Source organism: Arachis hypogaea, chromosome 18, assembly GCF_003086295.3.
Source record: "Arachis hypogaea cultivar Tifrunner chromosome 18, arahy.Tifrunner.gnm2.J5K5, whole genome shotgun sequence".
In the NCBI taxonomy this organism is placed as follows: domain Eukaryota; kingdom Viridiplantae; phylum Streptophyta; class Magnoliopsida; order Fabales; family Fabaceae; genus Arachis; species Arachis hypogaea.
In genome coordinates this window covers 81,039,612-81,067,180 of record NC_092053.1, presented here as the reverse complement: position 1 = coordinate 81,067,180, position 27,569 = coordinate 81,039,612, and the positions used below count along the sequence as shown (strand labels likewise).

Here is a 27,569-nt window from a genome sequence, read left to right as displayed (position 1 = left end):
TAGGAACGGAAAATCGTATTCGGGAAATCGGGATTACTCGTGACCGGATAAATGTCGGGATTGCGGGCAGCCAACCGACACATGAGCTCATGGCCTGTGCTAGGGCTAGACATGCATCATTCTTGTCTGCACATCATTCTCTGTTGCATTCCTTTCTGTGTGTGATCTACTACTTTATGTTTGTCTGCTTGTATGCTATTTCTGTGTTTTATTTTCTTGTATTCTTTTGTTTGTGTTCTGCTTTCTGTTGTCTCTACTTTCTCTTCCTATATTTATTTTCTATTTACTGCTGCGCTATATTATATTATCCGTCTACTAATCAACCCCAAATAAATGAACGTAACTAATAACCCCGACCCTACTAAGAACTCCCCAGTTCTTACCCCTTCTCTCTCCCTTTCCCCTTCAGATGGAAGTAAGAGTACCTTACCATAGTTAGCTGATGACCGTTCGCAAGAAGAGGATTCTGCTCTAGATAGTCTTCTTAGTCTAGGGTGAATATCGTTCTCTGATTATATGTATATACTGTGAGACCAGCCAACGTCTGCACCCCGTTCATATGCGTACTTTAACCTAAATCCTGTGTACGAGGTTCCTATTGTGTGGCTACTTCATGAGGTACCAGAGAGACGTCCTGTGGAAAAGTCTGATCGTGCAGAAGGAGTAGAAGATGATGTTCTATCTTTTGATGACGTTCCACTTGACTTGTGTTTTGAAGACCTAGAACGTACTTTCCCTCGCTTTAGTAGTTTAGAGGGACTAGGTGAGTATAGAGTCTAGGCTAGCCTAGGTGCCAGCTTAGGGACCTCTTGAACAGGTCAGGACCTGGGATGTTGTATGTATATATATGTATATAGATATTATTTAGCTATATCTAGGGGTGTTCTAACTAACAGTCTATATGCTAATAAAGGCTGAATCACCGAATGTTGTCAACTACTTGTGACGTATTTTTGTGTGGTTGTTTATAACTGCTTTATCTGTTATTACTTATGAATTGATTATAAATGATTCTGTCTATTAATCCAAATGTTTTCAAAAAAAAAAATACACCACGCAAATTAACTACGCGTTTAACAACGAATCAGGCTCATATGATAAATAATAGATAATAATTAGGAAGACAAATTGGTAGCGCTCAGTTTCCGGTATGATCTAGACATATTGAAAATTGGGTCGTTACAAGTGCAACATCCAATTTGTCCTTAAATTTATGCAAAATCCTCATGAAATCATGTAAAGTGCACAATGTATGCTTGAATCAAGATGTAAGTGAATATCTACCCAAAACTAGCTTATTTCCTAAGAAAATGCATGAAACTACCCTAAAAATAGTAAAGAAAAGGTCAGTGAAACTGGCCAAAATGCCCTGGGATCACAACACCAAACTTAAAGCTTGCTTGTCCCTAAGCAAGTACTGGAACAAGAGAATGATGAAAGGAATGCTAAGAGAAATGAGTCATTCTTGTGGAAGTCATGTCCCTGGTTTTATGGTGGTTTCATGCATAGCAACTTAGGTTCATTTCTGGCTTTCAGGCCTTTATCATGTCCTAGAATACTCACTGTGATTGCATCCCATGAAACTTTTATTTATTGATCCTTTTGTTGTTATTTCAGGGCTTATTTGTGTTCTTAGGCTAAGTGTTCTGTAAAGGGGCAACTCTTTAAGATAAGCTTTCAGCCAACACTCTCGAACCAGTTGGTTCAAGGTGCTAGGTGTTGAAGCACCCCTAAGGACTTACTTGCTCAAGTCTCTCCCCCATACATACACACCACAGGCACATAGTTTATTTATTTTCTTTTCTTGAGACCTTGGTGTCCAGCACCTCTTTGGGTTACTAAATGCTCTGTAGTGAGGGTTACTCTTGATAGTGGACTTTCAGCTGATAATCTCGGGTTAGTTAACCCAAGTTACCAAGTGATAAGGCACCCCTAAGAGCTTATTCATCCAAGTAGATCCCTCACACAAGAGCACCACAGACACATGTCTTAAGATTAAAACCATTGGTGCCTAGCCTTATTGCTTACTCTTTTTCTTTTATTTTTTTAACCTTTATTGTTCTTTCCCTTTTTCTTATTAGGATCTTTTTATTTAACCAGTCTCATGGGGTGTGTCTCAGGCATAGTATTCCTGACAGATAGTTGTCTTCCCACCTTATGGTTGAACCAACTTAGCTAACTTATGACCCTTCCATAAACTCATGAACTTATTCCATAGTATGAACTCCTCTCTGGTCTTTTGAAAACACTCATTCTCTTTTCATTTGATTTAAAGGGACAAATATACAAGTAAGCAAAGTAAGGATGCAGTGACATACGGACTAGCAATCATAGACCTCTTTAACTCAAAAACTTAAAAGACGGAATTTAAAAAGGTTTAAACTGAAATGGAAGCAAGTTCTATTTCATACAAGATCTTCCTTATTTAAAACATAGAGAAAGATGGACCAAAGAAGGAACTCCACCACCTTTTAATCTTGTGGATGTCCATGCTCTCCTTCTTGATTGCTTGTGCTCCCACTTCCCTTGCCTTTTCCAAGCAGCTTCTTCCAGAAACCACCATCTTCCATCTTCTTCTTGAGTGTTTCCTTTTGCTGTTTCACCTTCCTCTCTTCTTGTTCTACAAAATCTTTTTGGACCTCATCATATGTAGGGATGGCATAGTGTAGATGATGCATATTACTGGACATGTAGTTCAACTTGGCTTGAGTGTTGACGTTGAACTCCTCCTGATGTAGTTGCCGTCCTTCATTAAGTACAGTAAACTCATTGAATGCTTTCATCTGGGCTATTTGTCGCTGATTGAGTTCCTGCAAATGCTTATCTTGACGTTCTTACCTCTCAGTAACTTGGTGGATGGTTTGAGTGAGCTGGGAGTATTGTTCCTGTTGCTGCTCCATTTGTTGTTTCTTCTACTCTTCTTGTTGGCTCATCCAGTTCAATATTTGCTCTTGTCCTTCCATATGTCTCATTCCCAAATCTTCAATAGCTCTTAGAAGGTGATTCATATTCAAATCGGCTGGGTAAGGATGCTCTCCCTGTTGATATTCTTCCTGATGAGACTCCTCTTGGTGAGCTCCTTCCTTTGCTTTTAATTTCCCTATTTGTGGCCTTTTTTGTTGCTGAGTAGGTGTAGTATAGGCCATACGCTGGGTTGTCATTAGCCTCCCTGGGTTAACCCAGTCTGGATTGCTATCCTCAAAGACCACCTTGGCCTTTGTGCACAATCGGAGAATGGTGCTGGGGTACCAAAGCCTGGCACCTGATTCAAGCTTCTCAGCTGAATCTTGAATTCCCTCAGCTATAAGTTCATGCACGTTGATTTCTCCACCTTGTACTAGGCAATGTACCATAGTTGCTTGATTAATATTTACCTCTGAATTATTTGCAGCTGGGAGAATAGATCTCCTCACAAGTTCAAACCACCCCTTGGCTTCTGGGCTAAGGTCTCCCCTCTTGATGAACCGGGGTCTCCCATCTCCATACCTCTCCCAGTCAGCTGCTATAACACAGATGTCAGTCACTATCTCAGTGAGCTCATCATTGTCTTGGCTTTTACTTATCCTTGCATGATAGCTAGGTTCATCAAAGTGTAGTGATTTCAGGTGAAGAGTTCTTATTATAGCATTTGGGCTGAAGTCTACCTCCTTTCCTCTTACATAGCTTTTGAAGGTTGGGACCCTGGTTTTGTCTTCTCTAACCACATTTGCGTAGAACTCTTTGATGAGGTTTGCATTGATCTTCTCCTCTGGATTGGTGAGCAATTGCCACCCTCTTTCTTCAATCTTCTCCCGAATCTGTGGGCATTCGTCTTCATTAATTTGGAAATTTAACTCGGGCAGTATCTTTTTGAGCTTTATCCGCTCAAATTCTCGTTCATGGAAGGCAGTCTTGAATCTCTTCTCGTCGAAGGGAATGTTCTCCATTGGTTCCTTCCTCTTCTGCCTGTTGGAGCTTGATGATGCCATGAATGAAGTTAAAGCGAAAAAGGTGTAGTGAAGGGAAGAGATGTGGGATTTAGAGAGTGGGAAGTTGAAGAATTGGTTGCTGGAAAGTGAAGTGCAAGGGGTATGAATTTCGAATGTGGAGATGATGTGGATTTGATTCACTTATATAGAGAAGTGATGAAGAGATGAAAGGTGTGGATTGATGGGGTTGGTGTATGATGAACGGATGGGGTTTTGTAAGGAGTAAGCACGAGGATTCTCAACTTTATGATGGAGTTGGTTCACTTTTAAAGTTTGTTCTTCCTCCAATGTTGCATGGAAACCATTCCCAATGCATTCCCCCTTGAGGCACGTGTGTAGTACCCTCTTCATGAAGTGGCCGAACCTTTCCCATTAAATTGTCCAATCAATCTCTTTCAATGCTCCTTTCCTTTCCCTATAAAGATCAAATAAGAAAAGTAAGAAATATCACAAAAAGAAATCAATTTAAATTTTTACGGCTAGAATAATAAAGAGAAGAAAAGATTTTGTTTATTCATGAACTCCAACTAACTAACTAACTGTGTATCCTTATATGCACATTGGTTGCACCATGGGGTGACACCAAACTTAGTTTGGAGCACCGTGATGAAAAGTTCTGTTCAAAGCTCCAAGACTAGCATGCTCTCTGTTGCATTCATGCTTTCTTGACATGCTTTGAACACCAAACTTGTTCTTCACTATATACTGCAATATAAGGACTTCACCAGGTTTGGGTTGGAATTCATGAATATTGACTTATTCACTAGTAAAAGCTAATAAAACATGGGTTGCCTCCCATGAAGCGCTTCTTTAGCGTCACTAGCTTGACGTTTCTCCTTCATCAGGGAGGTTGATAATGCTTCAAGTCCTCCCCTCTTGCCTTGGATTTATATCCATTGGTTGTATCAATGATCTCTACATGTTCCAAGGAGAGGACTCTGTTGATAGTGAAGACCTTAGGTAACTGAGATGGTACATTGGGGAGATTAGGGGGGATATCTGGGAAGTAAGCTGAGATCACTTTATCTCCTGGAGAGAAGTCTTCTGTAGGGATTTTCTTGTTCCTCCACCCCCTTGGTACTCTCTTCTTTGTCCCTTTTGATGCTGCCTTACTCTTGGCGACTTCATCTTCTAAGGGAATTTTGTTGTTATCTTCAGATGCCTCTGGTGGTTTAGGTTCCTCTAGCTTCTCCTTGAGCTGTGACAATTACTGTTTGCATTGTTCATCATTCAGTGAGGTTCTCAGATTTGTTGGTTATGCTTTAGTGCCTGTTTCCTCTGTCAGCATCTCATTATGATCATTGCTTGGTTCTTTGTTTTCTTGGTCAGCTTCTTGTGAGAGTTTGAAGACATTGAAGCTGAGTTGTTCATCATGGATTCTCAATATTAGCTCCCCTCGCTCAACATCTATGAGTGCTCTGGCTGTAGCTAGGAATGGTCTTCCCAATATGATTGGGTGAGTGTGACTCTCTTCCATGTCCAAGATGACAAAGTCTGTGGGAAGAAAGTATTTCCCCACTTTTACCAACACGTTTTCCACCACTTCTATTGCTTGTTTTTGAGTTTTGTCTGCCAGCCTGATGACTACGTCTGTGGGCATTATCTCATTGATCTTCAACCTCTTCACCAGGGAATAGGGCATTAAGTTGATGCTTGCTCCCAAATCGCAGAGTGCTCTATCAAACATTGTTTCTCCTATGGCACAGGGGACATGAAAACTCCCTGGATCTTTTCTTTTCGTTGGTAACTGCGGTTGAATGAGGGCACTGCATTCCTTGTTCATTACTATAGTTTGCCCTCCCTTGAGTGAGCTTTTCCTGGGAAGCAGCTCCTTCATATACTTGATGTACGCAGGCATTTGTTGGATAGTCTTGATGAATGGTATGTTCACATGCAGAGATGCAAACAAGTTCAGAAATCTTGAGTATATTCTCTTCTCCACAGCACCATTGAGCAGCTGGGGAAAAGGTGCATAGAGTCTCAGCAGCTCCTGTTTTGAGATTTCTGGTTCTTGGTACTCTTTTTCCTCCTTCTCTGCCGAGGTATTTTCAGGTTGTTCTGACAGCTTGCTTGGCTTGTCCTCAGTTTCCTTATTACTTACAGTGACCATCTTACAATCTTCCCATCTTACCTTTTTTGTTTCACCTCTCGGATTCTTCTCTGTGTCACTTGGAAATCCATCTGTGGGTTTGGGAATTTGCTCAGAGAGATACCCCACTTGAGATTCCAACCTCTTGATTGTGTCTCCTTGGTTCTTGAAACTGGCTCGCACTTCCTCCTTGAACACCTTGTTGTCTTGAATCTCCTTGCTTATGCCTTCAAGTAGATTCTCAATCCTTGAGATTCTTTCATCAAATGATGATAGGTCAGGCTGAGTAGGGTTATTCTGGCCTTGGTATGAATGTGGAGAGGTGTTGTTATGGGGGTGTTGATATGGTCTAGATGTGAAGTGTTGGTGGGCTGCATTGTTTGGATTTGGGCGTCTTTGATCAAGGCTTTGGTCTTGTTGATTTCCCCACCCAAAGTTTGGGTGGTTCCTCCATCCAGGGTTGTAGGTCTTGGAGTATGGATCATGGTTTTGCCTAGGTGAATTCCTAATATAGTTGGCTTGCTCCTGACTACCCTCTGCTTCTTCATTCACTCCTTCTTGGATTGTTGATGAAGTGGAGATTGCTGCTACTTGGTTCCTCTCCATCTTCTTGGTGAGGTCAGCCAGCTACTGGGTAATGAGCTTGTTTTGGGCCAGCAGAGCATCTACATTATTCAACTCCATCACTCCTCTAGTGTTCCCTCTTTCGGAGGCATAGAAGTAGTCATTCTCTGCTATTGTTTCAATGACATCTATAGCCTCCTCAATGGTCTTCTTCTTGTTAAAAGATCCTTCGGATGAATGGTCTACGGCCTTCTTTGACTCATAAGAGAGCCCTTCTTAGAAAATGTGCAGCTGCACCCATTCATTGAACATATCTGGTGGGCACCTCCTTGTTAGGTCTTTAAACCTTTCCCATGCTTCATATAGAGTCTCACCATCTTGTTGCCTGAAAGTTTGGACCTCAGCTCTCAGCCTATTGATTCATTGAGGAGGGTAAAATCTAGCTAAGAATTTGTTCACCACATCTTCCCAAGTTGTCAAGCTTTCCCTTGGGAAAGACTCCAGCCACTTGGCTGCCTTATCCTTGAGTGAGAATGGAAATAAGAGCAATCTATAGGCGTCAGGATGAACACCATTAGACTTCACTGTGTCACATATTCTCAGGAAGGTGGTTAAATGTTGATTTGGGTCCTCTTGGACACTCCCTCCGAACGAACAGTTGTTCTGAACAAGGGTGATGAGCTGTGGCTTCAGTTCAAAATTGTTGGCATGGATGGTTGGCTTTTGAATGCTACTTCCACAGTTTCCTGGGTTTGGATTGATGTAAGAGCCTAAAAATCTTCTATCCTCCCCAGCATGATTTGCTCGACCTCCTCTGCCATGGTTGTGAGCCTCTTCTTCATGATGGTTTTCCATGTTTTCTTCCATGTTTGGTTCAAAGTATTCCTCAAAGTATTCCTCCTCTTCTTCAGCACCAACTACACGTTTTTCTCCTGCCTCCCTCCTTAGTCTAAGGAAGGTTCTCTCAGGTTCAGAATCAAAGGAAGTTGAAGCCCCGCTTCTTCTCCCTGTCATACAACCAACAAGTACAAGCAAAGAGAATAGGTGCAGAAAGTATATCTGTCAGAATTACTGTTAGTGTGAGTGATGCAATATATCAAACAGTTAGTGGGTTAGTGAGATGAATAGTAAATAATAAAGAAAAAGTAAGGGGGAAGGGAAGAAATTAACTAAAACAGAAAGTAAATGACTCAAACAGAAATTTAAATCAAACAAAAATAAAATGCTCGATCTAGTTATGCTCAAATCTAATCATTGTTGATGCACAATCAATCCCCGGCAACGGCGCCATAAACTTGATGCACAAAAAACTTGTCTCATAACAAATTTCCTTCGGCAAGTGTACCGAATTTGTCGTCAAGTAAAAACTCACAATAGAGTGAGGTCGAATCCCACAAGGATTGATTGATCAAGCAACTTTAATTAGAGGAATGTTCTAGTTGAGCGAATCCAGAATTTGAGTTGAGAGTTGTAGAAAATAAAATGCGGGAAGGTAATGGACAGAAAAGTAAATGCTAGAATTAAAGAGCTGAAAGTAAATGACCGAAAGTAAATTGCAGAATTGTAAATGGGAATGGGGGAATTGCTCATAAAAGTAACTAACAGAAATTAAAGAGAATGGGTAAGATCAGAAATGGGGAGTTCATTGGGCTTAGGAGATGTTGCATTCTCCGGATCAATTTCATTTTCATCTCTTCCTCAATCAATGCACTCATTGATCTCCTTGGCAATCTTAAGTGATTGAATTACAATTTCTTGTAATTCAATCTCTCAAATCTTGATCAATAGCCAATTCCTTGGTCAATTGCTCATGAGAAGAGATGAAGTATGGTCACTGATTATACCACATGCATTTCCCAAACCAAGTGTTGACAGGATTATAGTCACATATCCATCCAAACCCAATTTGGTCCAGCATGAGAAAGCATTTCTAGCTTGATCTCTTCATTCCTCTTTCAAGGTTCAGAAGAGATCCAAGTATGAATAGCTTCTTTTCCAAGATAACTACCCAATTGGATGAAGATCGAAAGCTTTCAAGTAAAATCAAGAGAAAAAATAGAAGAAGAATAATAAAAACTAGTATTGATCCATCAAATTACAACAGAGCTCCCTAACCCAATGAAAGGGGTTTAGTTGTTCATAGCTCTGGAAAATGAAAACAAGGATGGAGAATACATCATGAGAACTAGAAGTGCAAAGAAAGTAAAATACAGAGAGTAGTTCTATGCCAAGAGGCTCCCTCTATTTTCCAACTCTCTAAAATAATTCAAAGCTCCTCCTATATATACTACTCTTCTGTTCTTCTAGTTGATTCTTCAAGTCTTGGGTATGGGCCTTTGGATCTTGAGTTTGAAGCAGTTCTCTTCTTCATTGGGCTCAGCTTTACTTGTAGAGAGAAAGTGTGGAGTGGGCAGAGACTTTAGCTCAGGACGTTAGTGGTGTTAACGTTCAGTGAAGATATGGGTTCGAGAACGTTAGTGACATTCAACTTTTTCACTAACGTTCCTTACCTAAGTAAGAGCCACGTTAACCTCAACGTTAGTGGCACAAACGTTGCCACTAACGTTGCCTCTTTGTCCTTCGTGCACGTTATTGGGACTCAACTTTCCCAATAACGTTGAGAAGCCTCCCCCTTCTCTACGTTAGAGTCCACGTTAACGTAGTTAACGTGGCTCTTTTAACGTAGGCTTGCCAACCTTCGAGAACGTTAGTGACACTTAACATTGTCACTAACGTTCAAATGTGTCCCTTAGCTCCCACGTTAGAGTCCATGTTAACTAGGTTAACGTGGCTTCTAACGTGGCCATGCTAACCATCTCCAACGTTAGTGACAAAGTTGAGTGTCACTAACGTTGGCTCATCATTCTCTTATCCACATTAGCTTCCACATTAACTAAGTTAACGTGGCTCATGGTGGCATGTGTGGGCTCCTTCCAACGTTAGTGACAATGTTGGGTGTCACTAACGTTGGTGTCACCTCTCTTCTTCACGTTAACTTCTATGTTAACTAGGTTAACGTTGGAGTTAACGTGGCTTCTTGGGGATAGTGTGTGTTCATCCCAACGTTAGTGACAATGTTTAGTGTCACTAACGTTGTCGACACCTAGTCTCTTCACGTTAGCTTCCACGTTAACTAGGTTAATGTGGAAGTTAACGTGGCCTTGTGTGACTTGGCCAACGTTAGTGACAATGTTGAATGTCACTAATGTTGGCTTCCCCCCTTTTCTTCTTAACGTTAGAGGCCACGTTAACTAAGTTAACGTGGACTCTAACGTGGCCACTCATGATCCTGGTCCAACGTTAGTGATAATGTTAAGTGTCACTAACGTTGGCTCCATTTCTTTACTTCCACGTTAGAGTTCACGTTAACTTAGTTAACGTGACTCTTAACGTGGGTAATGATGGCTTCGAGAGCGTTATTGGCAATCACTTTTCTCATTAACTTGGCAAGTTACTCCCATTCCACGTTAGTGTTAACGTTAGTGTAACTAACGTAGCCACTAATGTGGTTCTTCTTTGCTTCCTTTGTCCTGAAATCAAGCAATAAAGTGCATCAAAGTTCTAGTCCAAGTCATGGGAAGTGAAACATCCAATTTGTCCTTAAATTTATGCAAAATCCTCATGAAATCATGTAAAGTGCACAATGTATGCTTGAATCAAGATGTAAGTGAATATCTACCCAAAACTAGCTTATTTCCTAAGGAAATGCATGAAACTACCCTAAAAATAGTAAAGAAAAGGTCAGTGAAACTGGCCAAAATGTCCTGGCATCAACTACATGCATGCAACTATACTAAATACTATCTATCTATATCTATATATACTATGGTTCCTATTGAGTTTGGCAAAAACAAATAAAAGAATTTCAATCAATCCAAAGTAGGAACTTAGGGCCAAGGCAAGCAAATATAGCAATATAATCAATGTCCAAAGATTTGATTTGAAGTTTTCACAATCTAACAAGCAACTTGCAAGAAGATACAAGATAAGGGATGGAAACATAGAATTGAGCAATTGAACCCCTCACCGGATATGTTTACACTCTAATCGCTCAGTGTTTAGGGCTTAATCGCTCAATCCTCCTTTAATCATGTTTCTCAAAGATTTCCAAGTCATCTAACAATTAACTAATACTTGATGAATGAATACAAATATCATGAGGTCTTTGGAGGGTTGTAATGGGGCTAGGATAAGGATAGGATTAATATGGTTAAGTGGGTTAATAGATTGGATCTTTGATTAGCTCAAGTGTCCCACCTAATCCTATACTAATCTATTTATACCCAAGAAAAACAACCTAACTTCCCGTTCACCTCTTTTCTCACATTCACTCATGCATTCTCTTTCCAATTCACACACATATGCATCCTTTATTTACATTATTATTTTCTTTTCTCTCTTTTTTTTTATAAACAAAGTATGTACACCAAAATTTTTTTTTCTTTTATCATATAAGAGAGATGCATATGTTCTAAGTAATGAATGCATGAGTGTTTACCCATTTCCCAAAATTTCACAATGCAAAACTGATAGACCACTATTTTATGGTTTATCATGTACTCAATTGAGTGGTTTTTATCAAGTCCTTGCACACTTATACATACAAATTGCATGATTTTACAATTCCTTTATAGTTGTTACGGATCCGGCCCATGGATCCTATACCCGGAACGGTCTCCGAACTTGGTTACCCGGGTCCGACCCACTTCGCCCTTCCAGAAGGCTCGAAACCGACCCACTAGAGCTCCTAACCAACTTTCGAATTCAAACGTCTCCCTTATCTTAGTCAAGTAAGATAAGATAAGATAATTCAAACGTCTCCCTTATCTTAGCCAAATAAGATAAGATAAGATATTCATCATCACCTATAAATAGAGGACCCAGGTCCCTCCAGGTATTCATTCATTCCTCACACCTTATACCTCTTAGATCCATTCTGACTTGAGCGTCGGAGTGTCTTTGCAGGTACCTCCCCCCATTGCTCCAGTCAAGTGATCCGGCATCTGCCTCAACCCGCAAGTTCTCGATCCATCTCTCAACCCGTACCAGAGACATCTTGTACATTGGCGCCATCTGTGGGGACTTTGCAACGTTGTGGCGGCATGACGGATAACCCAGAAGAGCAATAATCAAACTCAGATTTCTTGGATATAGCTGAGAACAAAAAGGAATAATGTTCCTTAACTTACATCACCTTTGCAGGGATAACACACCTTCGCCCTACTCCAACGGCGAAATCCCAAAGGAATAATGTTTCTTTAACTTGCATCACCTTTGCAGGGATAACACACCTTCGCCCTACTCCAACAATGAAATCCCAAAGGAATAATGTTTCCTTAACTTGCATCACCTTTGCAGTGATAACACACCTTCGCCCTACTCCAACGGCGAAATCCCAAAGGAATAATGTTTCCTTAACTTGCATCACCTTTGCAGTGATAACACACTTTCGCCCTACTCCAATGGCGAAATCCCAAAGGAACAATGTTTCTTCAACTTGCAATCACCTTCTTAGTGATAACACTCTTTATCCACCTTCGCCCTACTCCAACGGTGAAATTCCAAGTCCTCTGAGCCCAAAGTCTCGCCTCCCTTTAGTGGGACACCTCCACCTCTTGGACCCTCTCATTCACCACTCCCTCATCCGTCTCTCCAAGCGCCATGGACCCATCTTCTCCCTCTATTTCGACTCCATGCTCACCGTGGTTGCTTCTTCTTTTGAACTCTTCAAGCTCTTCCTCCAAACCCATGAGGTCACTTCCTTCAACATCAGGTTCCAAACCTCTGCCATCCGCCGCCTTACCTATGACAACTCTGTCGCCATGATCCCCCTTCGGACCTTACTGAAAATTCATAAGGAAGCTCATCATGAATGACCTCCTTAAACGCTACCACCGTGGCCAAGCTCAAACCTCTCAGGAGCCAAGAGATCAAGAAAGTTCTCAAGGTTCTTACACAGATGCGGGGGACAGCCAAATCATGACGGCATGACGGAGAACCTCGAGGAGCAATCCTCCACCCAACACCCCAACTCCTGAACTCCAAGATAACACTCCTCCCACCCACGGAAGGATAATAAGCGCGGCACATCGCCAACCAACCCCAACCCAGCAACAACCAAGAGAGGACAACCGTCCCCCCACTGAAGCCCGGCCACCCGACGACCTAGGAGAGAAGGTGGTCCAGATAATCCAAGAGCTGTGTCTCAGGGTGCAAGACCTCAAAGGCCGAGTTACACCCAAAGAAAAGCACAACGCCAAAAACGGAAGTCACGCAACCTCCAGATCAAGATCTCGCCATGAAACCAGGCACGGCGGATCGCCAGAACGGCGACATGCCAAGAGATACAACCGTAGCATCTCTCGTGACCACGGACACGACATGATGCCCGAACGAAGACACGGCAAAAGGTATGATAGCAGCGTCTCACGCAACCCGGCTCATCAATATGACACAGACGACGACCGACGACATCGAGAGGCCAAACGCAGAAGAAGTGACCACTTGATAATGGGAGCCACTCCCTTCACTGAAAGAATCCTGAAAGAAAAACTCCCTAAAGGCTTCGACAAACCTACGGATATGAAGTACGACGGAACCAAGGACCCCCAGGAGCACCTAACGGCCTTCAAGGCCAGGATGAACCTGGAAGGGGCCGCTGACGCGGTTCGAGGTAAGGCCTTCCCGGTAACCCTAGCCGGGCTAGCGATTAAATGGTTCAACACCCTCCCCGACGGATCCATAATTGGCTTCCACGATATATCACGGAAGTTCATGGCCCAATTCACCACCAGAATCACCAAAGCTAAACACCCCATAAGCTTATTGGGAGTTACCTAGAGACAAGACGAGTCCACGAGAAAATACCTCGATCGCTTCAACGATGAATGTTTAACGGTCGACGGACTCACGGACTTAGTCGCAAGCCTTTGCCTAACTAACGGGCTCATAAATGAAGACTTCCGAAAACACCTCACTACCAGACCGGTGTGGACCATGCACGAGATCTAGAGCGTCGCAAAGGAGTACATAAATGGCGAGGAAGTAAGCCAAGTCGTAGCCGCCAATAAACGGCAGCATGGCAGCACACGACACGGCGGCACGGCACCTCGACATAACCCCCCACCAAGAGAAAACCATAAAGAATATCCCAAACCAGCAAACGTAAACCAACCCCCCAGAATCAGAAAATTCTCTAACTACACACCTCTGACGGCCCCGATCACCGAGATATACCACCAAATAGCCGATCGAGGTATTCTTCCGAGGGCCCGACAACTCAAGGAAAGAACGGGCGGCAACAAGACCCTGTACTGCGACTACCACCGAGGATGTGGACACAGGACACAAGATTGTTTCGACCTAAAAGACGCCCTCGAGCAAGCCATACGAGACGGCAAACTCTCCGAGTTTGCCAAAATCATCAGGGAACCAAGACGCGCGGAAAAAGACAGATCACCATAAAAAGAAGGACGTAACCCGAGGACACAGAGACAAGCCTCTAGGGAAAGCCCTGAAACAGATCCGACCATTATCGTGAACGTCATCACAGGGAAAGACACCCCAGGAAAATCAAAATCAGCACTGAAGAAGGATCTCAAGATCCTGGCAGTTAGAGACCAAACCCCAACCGCCACCACCAATAGAGCGATAACATCTCCCCCGAGGATTGCCAGCATGGCACCTCGGCAGAAGACGCCCCCTTCGTCATCTCGGCAAAGATTGGAACTGGGCTAGTAAGAAGAATACTGGTGGACACGGGAACAGATTCCAACATCCTCTTCAGAGGAGCTTTCGACAAGCTCGGACTCTGCAACGACAACCTCCAGACACACCTCAACAGAGTAACCAAACTCGGAGACAACTTCCTCAAAGCTAGACGGCTCCATCATTCTTCCACTTACCATAGGGACGGGAAGCCAGAGGAAGACAATCCTGTCCGAGTTCGTGGTCCTCAAGAACTCCACCGCTTATAACGTCATCCTTGGAAGAAAAACAATCAACGACCTCTCCGCCGTCATCTTTACCAAATACCTTCTAATGAAGTTCACGGCAGAAGATGGCTCCATCGGAACCATCCACGGAGATCGGGAAACCACAGTAGAATACGATAACACTAGCCTAGCCCTACGCAAGAGATCCCGAGACGCGGCAGGCATCTTCCTTTTCGACCTCGATGCACACCAAAGTCCACGCAGAACCATGGGAGGAAACGACAAAGAAGCAAAGTAGGGCCTTGCAGACAAGGTCAGGAGTATAGCACACCTACGGGAGCTAGCCCTAAAATAGAGAATAAGCCTAAGGTACAATGGCAGCACGGTACGACGAGACTTCGGACCAGGAGACCTCGTTTTACAACAAAACAACATCGGTCTACCCACTCCCGAAAAAGGGAAGCTCACGCCTAACTAGAAGGGTCCCTATCAAATCAAGACGGTAATCAGAAAAGGAGCCTACATGCTCGAAAGACTAGATGGGACCAAGCTCCCAAGATCCTGAAATTTCACCAACTTACGGTGCTACTATATGTAGAAACATCCTTCCTTCCAAAGCAACAAGATCGAGGCACTCTTTCCTACCCACATCGGAAGGTTTTAACGAGGCCCAAACCACAAATAAAATTTATTATTTCAAAAGCATTGCCCTGTTCGACGACACGAACTAAAAACGGCTACCCAGGGATCGATCACCCCTAGGCCAACAAAACGGATATCCAAATAACAAAACGGGTATCCAAATAACAAAAAATGGCGACCTGGGAATCGATCACCCTGAGGCCAACAGAATGGATATCCAAATAACAGAACGGATATCCAAATAAGTAAACGGCTACCCAGGGATCGATCACCCCTAGGCCAACAAAACGGATATCCAAATAACAAAATGGCGGCCCGGGGATGATCACCCCGAGGCCAACAGAACGGATATCCAAATAACAAAATGGATATCCAAATAAGTAAACGGCTACCGGGGAACCGATCACCCCTAGGCCAATAAAACGGATATCCAAAAAACAAAACGGGTATCCAAATAACAAAAAATGGTGGCCCGGGGATCGATCACCCCGAGGCCAACAGAATAGATATCCAAATAACAGAACGGATATCCAAATAAGTAAATGGCTACCCAGGGATCGATCACCCCTAGGCTAACAAAACGGATATCCAAATAACAAAACAGGTATCCAAATAACAAAAAATGGCGACCTGGGAATCGATCACCCTGAGGCCAACAGAACGGATATCCAAATAACAGAACGAATATCCAAATAAGTAAACGGCTACTCGGGAATCGATCACCCCTAGGCCAACAAAACGGATATCCAAATAACAAAACGGGTATCCAAATAAAAAATGGCAGCCCGGGGATCGATCACCCTGAGGCCAACATAATGGATATCCAAATAACAAAACGGATATCCAAATAACAAAAATAGTGACTCATGAATTGATCACCCGCAAAGCCAACAAAACGGAAATCCAAATAAGCTAAATAAACAAAGTCTTGAAATCGGCCGACTAAGAGGTCTAAAATAAGTTCACAATAATGGCCCAAAAAAAAGGCCACACAAAACAAGCATGAGGACAGGTCTTCCAACTTGCAGAAAGCCAGACTGACTTACATCATCCTACCAATTGGTGCAGAATGACGTCACGCCTTTTTTAGGCCCCTCACAGTCTCCCAAACTACAGAGGATCAGACTCTCCAACAACTTAGCACTGAGACCAAGAAAGCATACTCTCATGCTCCGGGGCCAACTATTATGGTCCTCAAACCCGACATGTGATGAAACGCCCAAACAACGCGCTCCTCGCCTGACCATGAAACGGCCAGGAACTCCCCAAATCGTCGACCTCGACCGGAAAAACCAAACAACGATCTCCTTGCCAAACCACAATGGAAAGGAAAAGGTTCCTCCAGCGATGAGACTGAGCACCCTCACTCTCTCGCTCCGGGGGCAACTGTTACGGATCCGGCCCACTTCGCCCTTCCAGAAGGCTCGAAACCGACCCACTAGAGCTCCTAACCAACTTTCGAATTCAAACATCTCCCTTATCTTAGTCAAGTAAGATAAGATAAGATAATTCAAACGTCTCCCTTATCTTAGCCAAATAAGATAAGATAAGATATTCATCATCACCTATAAATAGAGGACCCAGGTCCCTCCAGGTATTCATTCATTCCTCACACCTTATACCTCTTAGATCCATTCTGACTTGAGCGTCGGAGTTTCTTTGCAGGTACCTCCTCCCATTGCTCCACTCAAGTGATCCGGCATCTACCTCAACCCGCAAGTTCTCGATCCATCTCTCAACCCGTACCAGAGACATCTTGTACAATAGTCTTGTTCTATAATTGAAAACTTGCTTCCTAAGCCCTTAAATTGTGTATTTTAATTTCCCTTTATACCATTTGATGCCGTGATCTGTGCGTTAAGTATTTTCAAGCTTTATAGGGCAGGAATGGCTTAAAGGATGGAGAGGAAGCTTGCAAAAATGGAAGGAGCACAAGAAATAAAGGAGATAACCAGCGAGGAGCGACGCGAACGCATGCCTCACACGTGCGCGTGAATTGGAGTTTGCACGGCGACGCGTGCGTGTGCTTGACGCGTACGCGTGATACGCGAAGATGACCAGTGACGCGTACGCGTGACTGACGCGTACGCGTGACATGCGCTACTTGCAGAAATCGCAGAAAACGCTGGAAGCGATTTTGGGCTAAGTTTGGACCCAGTTTTTGGCCCAAAAACACATAATAGAGCCAGGGGACAAGTAGAGACTCGAGAGATATTCTCATTCGCATAGTTTTAGTTTTAGTTTTGAATCTTAGAAAGAATACTACTCTCCCTCTAGGTTTTCTTCACATTCATAGTTCTAGTTTTTATGCTTTTCATGCTTTTGCTTTGGATATTGAGAAGAGTCACTACTTCTGTTGAAGTTGCTATTATTCTAGTTTGCTTTCTTATTTCTTTACTCTTTTATTTGCCCATTAACCCTGTTCAGATAAGGATGTTTATGATTTTAGGATTTATTAATGCAAAGAATTACTTTTACCTTTAATTAATTTTCAGTTATTATTTTATTTAGATTATCATGTCTTCTTCTTATATGTATGTGAACGTTGTATTCATGTCAATGGAGTAGACTCCCAACTTGACTTGGGGGTTGATTAAGAGGAGACCCTTGAGTTGGAATATTCAATTGTCAATCTTAATTGGAAGTTGTTGGCTAATTCTCTATTTACTAACGCTAATCCTTCCATAGGAGAAGATTAGGACTTGCGGATAAGAGTTAGCTCAATCACTTGACTTTCCTTTATTTAGTAAGGGTTAACTAAGTGAAAACAACAACCTCTTGCTATTACACTTGGAAAAATCCAACAAGGATAGATCTTCCAATTAATCTTCCCCTGGTCGAGGCCTTTTATTCTGATTCTATAAATTCTCTTGTTAATTTTCATTGCTTTAATTTACAATCATTTATTTTTCTGTTCTCCAACTCTCAAAATTTCTCGAAAAACTCTTGACTAATAAGATAGCACCCTTTTGTCAACTCGTTGGGAGACGACCTGGCATTCCTACTCCCAGTAATTTTATTCTAAAACTGTGACAACCCTTCTAAATTGATAAGCGGAATTTTAGTCGGTTAGGAACTGTACTCGCACCGTTATTTCTATAATAAATTCTTAATCGGCTAATTTCCGCTCATTCAATTTTTGGCGCCATTGCCGGGGAGTTGCAATTGCGTGCTAAATTTTTAGTTGGTGTAAATACTTTTAATTTTACATATTCGCATATTTTTATTTTATTTTTTTACCATGAGCTGTGTGTTTCTTTCATTGAATGACACGTTCACTACCTGACTCGAGCTTAGCCGCGTTTGATCCTGGAATTGAAAGAACTATTTCACTAATTAGGCGAGCTCGGCGTCGGTTAGCCTCTGAGGGTGGTGAAGTGGTTCTTACCAATTTACCAATCTCATCTGAGGGTGAATTTGAAGCGCCATCCGAGGAAGAAACAAGCTCCTTTTCTACTGATACTGTTTATTTACGTTCAGGAAATATGACGGAGCCTAGAAGAATTATTCTCCAGGAAACAGGAGCTTCGGACTTTACGCTGCAACCGTATCAAGCACGTCACCCAAATCTGGCTGCAGATTTTCAACTGAAAACTGCGCTAATCAACTTACTGCCCAAGTTTCATGGCTTACCTGCTCAATAGGCCAAAAAGTACCTCAGAGATTTTCAGACAGCCTGCTCAACTACTAGGCGTCATGGTGTAGATGAAACTACTATTTGGCTGTATGCCTTCCCGTTTTCTCTTTAGGAAAAGGCAAGAGAGTGGTTCTACACCCAACCTAAAGCAGTCGTCACCAACTGGGATTTGCCTCAGGATAAGACTACATTAGATGCTGTAAGTAATGGTTCTTTGAAGAAGTACCAGACGGTGACAGAACCTTGGCAACTGATCACCGATCTAACTGAGTCTACCTGAAATGTCAGGCACAGGAACAACTATCCTAAGGCTATTGCAGAGGTTTCCTCTAGTAGTAAGACTGCTGCTCTCACACAGACTCTGGGAGAGATGACTAACATACTGAAGCAGCTATAGCTAAATCAACAACAACCTCAGCCTCCCCCACAACAACAGAGTCAACAGTTGGTTCCTCAGAGAGTGTGCGGAATATGTGCCTGTTATACTCATTACACTGCTGAGTGCTCGCAGCTCCAACAAGAAGACAACACCTTGGTAGCTACTCATAACTTCTATGACCGCCCGAATTAAGGATACTATCAACAAGGCGGAAATTATAACCAAGGTGGAAGCTACAGTCAAGGCTGGCAAGATAACTCTAACCAAGGCTGGAGAGATAATTTCAACCAAGGATGGAGGGACAACTACAACCGAGGAGGCAGAGACAACAATGGGAACCAGAGGTGGAATAATAACAACAACAACAGACGGCAAAACCCTCCCTACCAACAGCAAAACCAAAACCAGCCGTACAGAGCACCTCACCAAAGGCAGTCCCAAGTGCCTCAGAACAACCAACAGCAGGCCCCTCAAATTACTTATCCCCCTTTTTCTACCAATGATGAGATGCTTCACTCTATTGCACAAGGACAGAAAGACCTTCAGAATACACTTACCTCTAGCATCAATGGTCTTACCTCCACTTTACAAGCTCTCATCTCTCGGCTGGAACCACCTTCTACCCCCAACAATTAACCTTCAAGCTCTAGTGCACTGCCTTCTCAACCTTTACCCAATCCCAAAGGTGAAATCAATGCCATTACTTTGAGGTCCGAAACCACACTGAAAGAGAGGAGTCAGGAGGAGCCAAGCTCAAAGAAAGATATCCAAGCTGAAAACATTGTTGAGGTGGAGGATGTTGAAGAAGAGGATGAAGTACAAGACATAGTTGAAGAAGAAGCAGCTCAACCAGGGAATGGAGCACCAAAGGAAAATGAAGTCACAAGAGATGCCATTCCCATTTCATTTTCACACCTTGCTAGGAAGTCCAGGAAGTAGATGGAGATAGACCCCAAGATGGTGGAGATCTTCAAAAAGGTTGAGGTAACGATTCCCCTTTTTGATGCCATTCACCAGGTACCTAAGTATGCTAAGTTTCTAAAAGATTTATGCATGAATAAAGATATGATACATGATTTAGAAACTATTCCTCTAGGTAGCTCTATATCTGCTTTAATGGGTGATATACCAGAAAAATGTAGTGATCTAGGTCCATGCATGTTTACTATTACTATAGAAGGTGTAAAATTTTCTAACTGCATGTGTGATTTAGGCGCGTGTGTTAGTATAATGCCATTATCTATATATGATGCTTTGAGGCTCCCTCCCTTGAAAAGGTCGGCAGCACGTTTTGTTTTGGCAAATAAAAGCATCATCTCTATGGTTGGAATTGCTGAGGACATGCTAGTGAGCATTAAGGGGCTCACATTTCCAATTGATTTCTACATCTTGGGGATGCCCCCTAATGACTCAGGAAGACCATCATCCATCCTCCTTGGAAGACCATTTCTGAAAACTTCAAAGTTCAAGTTGGATGCATTCTCAGAAACTTACTCCTTTGAGATAGATGGTAGAGCAGTGAGCTTCAACTTGGATGAAGCTATGAAGCATCCTCTGGGAAGATCATTCCATCTTCCAGTGCGACATCATAGATGAAACTGTAGCTGTAGTTCACCAAGAAGAAGTAGAAGAGATGCATATGGAGCAAGGTGTAAGTGTGGGGATGCCCCCTGAACAAGATGAAGGCACATTGCCAACATCACTAGCTCCAGAAGATCAAGTGCCTAGCCATGAGCAGAAATTGGAATTGAAGCCCCTTCCACCCCACCTCAAATATGCTTACCTTGAGGATCATCAGAAGCTCCCAGTTATCATTGCAAGGGAACTCACTTCCCAACGGGTGGAGCAGCTGCTTAGTGTGCTGACAAGACACAAGAAGGCAATTGGGTGGAGTTTGGCAGATATAGTAGGTATCAACCCTCAAGTTTGTGATCACAGAATATTTTTAGAAGATGGGGTAAGGCCTGTCCGTCAACCTCAGAGGCGGCTAAACCCCACCATCTTAGAAGTTGTCAAGAAGGAAGTGACCAGACTGCTTGAAGCTGATATCATCTACCCCATCTCAGACAGTGAATGGGTCAGTCCAGTACAAGTGGTGCTCAAGAAGTCTGGAGTCACAACAGTAAAGAATGAGCATGGAGAGCTCCTGACAACTAGAGTGCAGAACTCCTGGAGGGTGTGCATTGATTACAGGCGCCTCAACCAGACTACTCGCAAGGATCACTATCCCCTACCATCTACCGATCAGATGCTTGATCGCATGTCAGGTAAATCACACTACTCGCAAGGATCACTATCCCCTACCATTTATACGCTTTTTGGCATTGTTTTTAGTATGTTTTAGTTAGTTTTTATTTTGTTTTTATTAGTTTTTATTTAAAAATAACTTTTCTGGACTTTACTATGAGTTTGTGTGTTTTTCTGTGATTTCAGGTATTTTCTGGCTAAAATTGAGGGACCTGCGCAAAAATCTGATTCAGAGGTTGAAAAAGGACTGCAGATGCTGTTGGATTCTAACCTCCCAGCACTCGAAGTAGATTTTCTGTAGCTACAGAAGCCCAATTAGCGTGCTCTCAATTGCGTTGGAAAGTAGACATCCTAGGCTTTCCAGCAATATATAATAGTCCATACGTTGCCCAAGATTTGATGGCCCAAACCGGCGTTCCAAGTCAGCTTAAGAATTCTGGCATCAAAACGCCAGAACTGGCATAAAAGCTGGGGTTAAACGCCCAAACTGGGACAAAAGCTGGCGTTTAACTCCAAGAAAAGTCTCTACACATGGAAGCTTCAATGCTCAGCCCAAGCACACACCAAGTGGGCCCGAAAAAAGATTTCTGCACTAATTACTTATTTCTGTAAACCCTAAGCTACTAGTTCTCTATAAATAGGACCCTTTACTATTGTATTTTCATCTTTGATAAGTCTTATGCTATCTTAGACGCTTTTGGAGGCTGGCTTCACGGCCATGCTTAGAGCTTGATCTTATGTATTTTCAACGGTGGAGTTTCTACACACCATAGATTAAGGTGTGGAGCTCTGCTGTTCTTCATGAATTAATACAAGTACTATTGTTTTTCTATTCAACTCAAGTCTATTTCTTCTCCAAGATATTCATTCGCACCTAAGAACATGATGAATATGATGATTATGTGACACTCATCACCATTCTCACCTATGAACGCGTGCCTGACAACCACTTCTGTTCTACATGCAAACAAGCTTGAATGTGTATCTCTTGGGTTTCTAATCTAAGATTAGAACCTTCGTGGTATAGGCTAGAATTATTGGCGGCCATTCCTAAGATCTGGAACGTCTAAACCTTGTCTGTGGTATTCTGAGTAGGATCTGGGAAGGGATGACTATGATGAGCTTCAAACTCACGATTGTTGGGCGTGTGACAGACGCAAAAGGATCAATGGATCCTATTCCAACATGATCTAGAACCGACAGATGTTTAGCCGTGCGGTGACAGCGTGCGTAGAACATTTTCACTGAGAGGACGGGAAGTAGCCATTGACAATGGTGATGCCCAACATAAAGCTCGCCATGGAAAGGAGTATGAATGATTGGAAGAAGGCAATAGGAAAGCAGAGGTTTAAGAGGAACAAAGCATCTTCATACGCTTATCTGAAATTCCTACCAATGAATTACATAAGTATCTCTATATTTATCTTATTTTATATTTTATTCATCTTTTAATTATCAATCCTCCATAACCATTTGAACCCGCCTGACTGAGATTTGCAAGATGACCATAGCTTGCTTCAAGCCGACAATCTCCATGGGATCGACCCTTACTCACGTAAGGTTTATTACTTGGACGACCCAGTGCACTTGATGGTTAGTTGTGTAGAATTGTGACAAAGTGTGATTCACGTTTGAGAGCTCCAAGTCCTTTGGCGCCATTGTTGATGATCACAATTTCGTGCACCAAGTTTTTGGCACCGTTGCCGGGGATTGTTCGAGTTTGGACAACTGACGGTTCATCTTGTTGCTTAGATTAGGTACTTTTCTTTTTATTTTTCAGAAATTTTAAGAATGAATTATAGAGTTTCAAGGTGATGTTCTTATCATCACAAAAGCTGATTGATTTTCATCAATTTAGCTGTTGAATGTATTGTCCTGCTGAAGCTTGGCTAGCCATGTCTAATCTTTTTAGACTGAAGCTTTAGACTAACATTGCATGATTCCTGGAATTCTTATTAAAAGTTTTGAATCTCTTTATTCTCTTTTCCATATAATTTTCGAAAAATCACAAAAAAAAAAATTTATAAAATCATAAAAATCAAAAATATTTTATGTATCTTAGTGTCAATTTTTAAGTTTGGTGTCAATTGCATGTCTTTATTCTTCTTGCAATTTTCGAATATATGCATTATGTTCTTCATTGATCTTCAAGCTGTTCTTGATGATTTCATTGCTCTGATCTTTAATTTCTCTTATTTTGTGTCTTTTGTTGTTTCTTACATGCATTTTCAAATTGTTATAGTCTTTAGTATATAAACTTCTAAGTTTGGTGTCTTGTATGCATTGTTTATTTGATCTTAGTTGCATTCTTTTTATTATTGTTTCTCATCATTTAAAAATTCAAAAAATATTCAAAACTATGTCTTTTCAAGTCAATAATACAGAGAATTGAAGATTCAGAACACTCAACAGAAGAATTAAACAGAAAAGGCTGGGCGTTCAAAACGCCCAGTGAAGAAGGAAGACTGGCATTTAAACGCCAGCCAGGGTACCTGGCTGGGCGTTTAACGCCCAAAAAGGTAGCATTTTGGGCGTTAAATGCCATAATGGATACCATTCTGGGCGTTTAACGCCAGGAGGACACTAGAGGGAAGATTTTGTTTTTAATTCAAATCTTTTTCAAATTTTCATAATTTTTCAAAATCAAATCTTTTTCAAATCATATCTTTTCAATCATATCTTTTCAAAATCAATTTCTTTTCAATTTTTTTTATTTATCATTATTTTTGAAAATCCTTGCTACAATTAGTGATTTAATTCAAAATTTTCAAGTTGTTACTTGCCTATTAAGAAAGGATCAAATTTTAAATTTTAGAATCATATATTTTAATTTCTTGTTAGTCAAGTAATCAACTTTAATTTTAAAACTTTCTTTTTATAATTGATTTTCAATCATATCTTCTCAATCATATCTTTTCAATCACCTCTTTTTCAAAATTAATTTTCAATCATATTTTTTAATTTCTAATTTCAAAATCTTTTTCAAAAATCACTTTATTTCTTTCCCAATCTTAGTTTTCGAAAATCATCAATCAAATTTTCAAAATTTCTTGTAATTATTTCAAAATCTTTTACTTTAATTTCGAAAATTCTTCCCCTCTTCTCACATCCTTCTATTTAAGGACTAACACTCCTCCACTATCAACAATTCGAACTCTATCCTTCTTGATAAGTTCAAATTCTCTTCTATCTATCTTCTCCTTCTATTCTTCTTTTCCTCTGACACCTCAAGGAATCTCTATACTGTGACATAGAGTATTCCATACTTTCTTGTTCTCTTCTCTTTCTTATGAGCAGGAGCAAAGACAAAGGCATCCTTGTTAAAGCTGATCCTGAACCTGAAAGGACCTTAAAGAGAAAGCTAAGAGAAGCTAAAGCATAACTCTCTCTAGAGGGCCTAACAGAGCTCTTCAAGGAGGAAGAAGCCATGGCAGCCAAAAACAACAATGCCAACAATGCAAGGAAGGTGCTTGGTGACTTTACTGCACCTACTCCCGACTTCTATGGGAGAAGCATCTCAATTCCTGCCATTGGAGCAAACAACTTTGAGCTTAAGCCTCAATTAGTTTCTCTAATGCAACAGAATTGCAAGTTTCATGGACTTCCATTGGAAGATCCTCATCAGTTCTTAGCTGAATTCTTGCAACTCTGTGTCACTGTCAAGACCAATGGGGTTGATCCTGAGGTCTACAGACTTATGCTCTTCCCTTTTGCTATAAGAGACAGAGCTAGGACATGGTTGGACTCACAACCTAAAGAAAGCCTGAACTCTTGGGAAAAGCTAGTTAATGCCTTCTTGGCAAAGTTCTTTCCACCTAACAAATTGAGCAAGCTTAGAGTGGAAGTCTAAACCTTCAGACAGAAGGAAGGTGAATCCCTCTATGAAGCTTGGGAAAGATACAAGCAATTGATCAGAAGGTGTCCTTCTGACATGCTTTCAGAATGGTGCATCATAGGTATATTCTATGATGGTCTGTCTGAACTATCCAAGATGTCATTGGATAGCTCTACTGGAGGATCTCTTCACCTGAAGAAGACACCTGCAGAAGCTTAGGAACTCATTGAGATGGTTGCAAATAACCAATTCATGTACACTTCTGAAAGGAATCCTGTGAATAATGGGACAAATCAGAAGAAATGAGTTCTTGAGATTGATACTGTGAATGCCATATTGGCTCAGAATAAAATATTGACTCAACAAATTAATATGATCTCTCAGAGTCTGTCTGGAATGCAAGCTGCACCAGGCAGTACTAAGGAAGCTTCCTCTGCAGAAGAAGCTTATGACCTTGAGAACCCTGCAATGGAAGAGTTGAATTACATGGGAGAATTCTATGGAAACACCTATAATCCTTCATGGAGAAATCATCCAAATCTCTCATGGAAGGATCAATAGAGACCTCAACAAGGTTTCAACAACAATGATGGTGGAAGAAACAGGTTTAGCAATAGCAAGCCTTTTCCATCATCTTCTCAGCAACAGACAGAGAATTTTAAGCAGAGCCACTCTGACTTAGCAACTATAGTCTTTGATCTAATTAAAACCACTCAAAGTTTCATGACTGAAACAAGGTCCTCCATTAGAACTTTGGAGGCACAAGTTGGTCAGCTGAGTAAGAAAACTACTGAACTCCCTCCTAGTATTCTCCCAAGCAATACAAAAGAGAATCCAAAGAGAGAGTGCAAGGCCATAAACACGTCTCACATGGCCGAACCTAGAGAGGAGGAAGAGGCAGTGATTTCCACTGAGGAAGACGTCAATGGACGTCCACTAGCCTCCAAGGAGTTCCCTAATGAGGAACCGTGGGAATCTGAGGCTCACACTGAGACCATAAAGATTCCATTGAATTTACTTTTGCCATTCATGAGCTCTGATGAGTATTCTTCCTCTGAAGAGGATGAAGATGTTACTAAAGAGCAAGTTGCTAAGTATATTGGAGCAATCATAAAGCTAAATGCCAAGTTATTTGGTAATGAGACTTAGGAGGATGAACCCCCCTTGCTTATCAAAGAACTGGATGACTTGACTAGGCAGAGATTACTTCTGAAGAGACAAGATCCTGGAAAGTTCTCAATACCTTGTGCCATAGGCACCATGACCTTTGAGAAAGCTCTGTGTGACCTAGGGTCAAGCATAAACCTCATGCCTCTCTCTGTAATGGAGAAGCTAGGGATCACTGAGGTACAAGCTGCAAGAATCTCACTAGAAATGGCAGACAAATCAAGGAAACATGCTTACAGACTTGTAGAGGATGTCTTGGTAAAGGTTGAAGACCATTACATCCCTGCTGATTTCATAATCCTAGAGACTGGAAAGTGTATGGATGAATCCATCATCCTTGGCAGACCCTTCCTAGCCACAGCAAAAGCTGTGATTGATGTTGACAGAGGAGAATTAGTCCTTCAAGTGAATAAGGACTACCTTGTGTTTAAAGCTCAAGGATATCCCTCTGTAGCCATGGAGAAGAAACATGAAAAGCTTCTCTCAATACAGAGTCAAACAGAGCCCCCACAGTCAAACTCTAAGTTTGTTGTTGGGAGGCCACAACCAAACTTTAAGTTTGGTGTTGAACCCCCACATTCAAACTCTAAGTTTGGTGTTGGGAGGTTCCAACATTGCTCTGAACATCTGTGAGGCTCCATGAGAGCCCACTGTCAAGCTATTGACATTAAAGAAGCGCTTGTTGGGAGGCAACCCAATCTTTAATTATCTATGTTAAATCTCTATTTTCTATTGTTATTTTATGTTTTCTGTAGGTTGATGTTCATGTGAAGTCACAAAAATAATTGAAAAAGCAAAAACAGAGGGAAAACAGTATTAAAAATAGAACACCCTGGAGGAGAAGCTTACTGGCATTTAAACGCCAATAAGGGTAGTAGAATGGGCGTTAAACGTCCAGTCTGGCACCATTCTGGGCATTTAACGCCAGAAATGGGCACCAGACTGGCGTTTAACACCAGGAATGGGCAAGAAGCTGGCGTTAAACGCCAGAAATAGGCAGCAGCCTGGCGTTTAACGCCAGGATTGGCAGAAAGGGGCGTTTTGCACGCCACTTGGTGCAGGGATGAGATATCCTTGACACCTCATGATCTGTGGACCCCACAGGAT

The 27,569-nt window shown here is 41.9% G+C and overlaps 1 non-coding gene and 1 pseudogene across 1 annotated transcript; one reads left to right on the top strand and one right to left on the bottom strand.

The window, feature by feature from the left end:
• Window positions 1-12,105: 12,105 nt before the first annotated feature.
• On the top strand, window positions 12,106-12,604 carry LOC114925789 (2-hydroxyisoflavanone synthase-like; annotated as a pseudogene).
• A 12,685-nt stretch (window positions 12,605-25,289) lies between these two features.
• Window positions 25,290-25,397, bottom strand: LOC112773344 (small nucleolar RNA R71). Its single transcript, XR_003187899.1, has one exon. It is a non-coding gene; the product is annotated as a small nucleolar RNA R71 (small nucleolar RNA).
• Window positions 25,398-27,569: the final 2,172 nt, after the last annotated feature.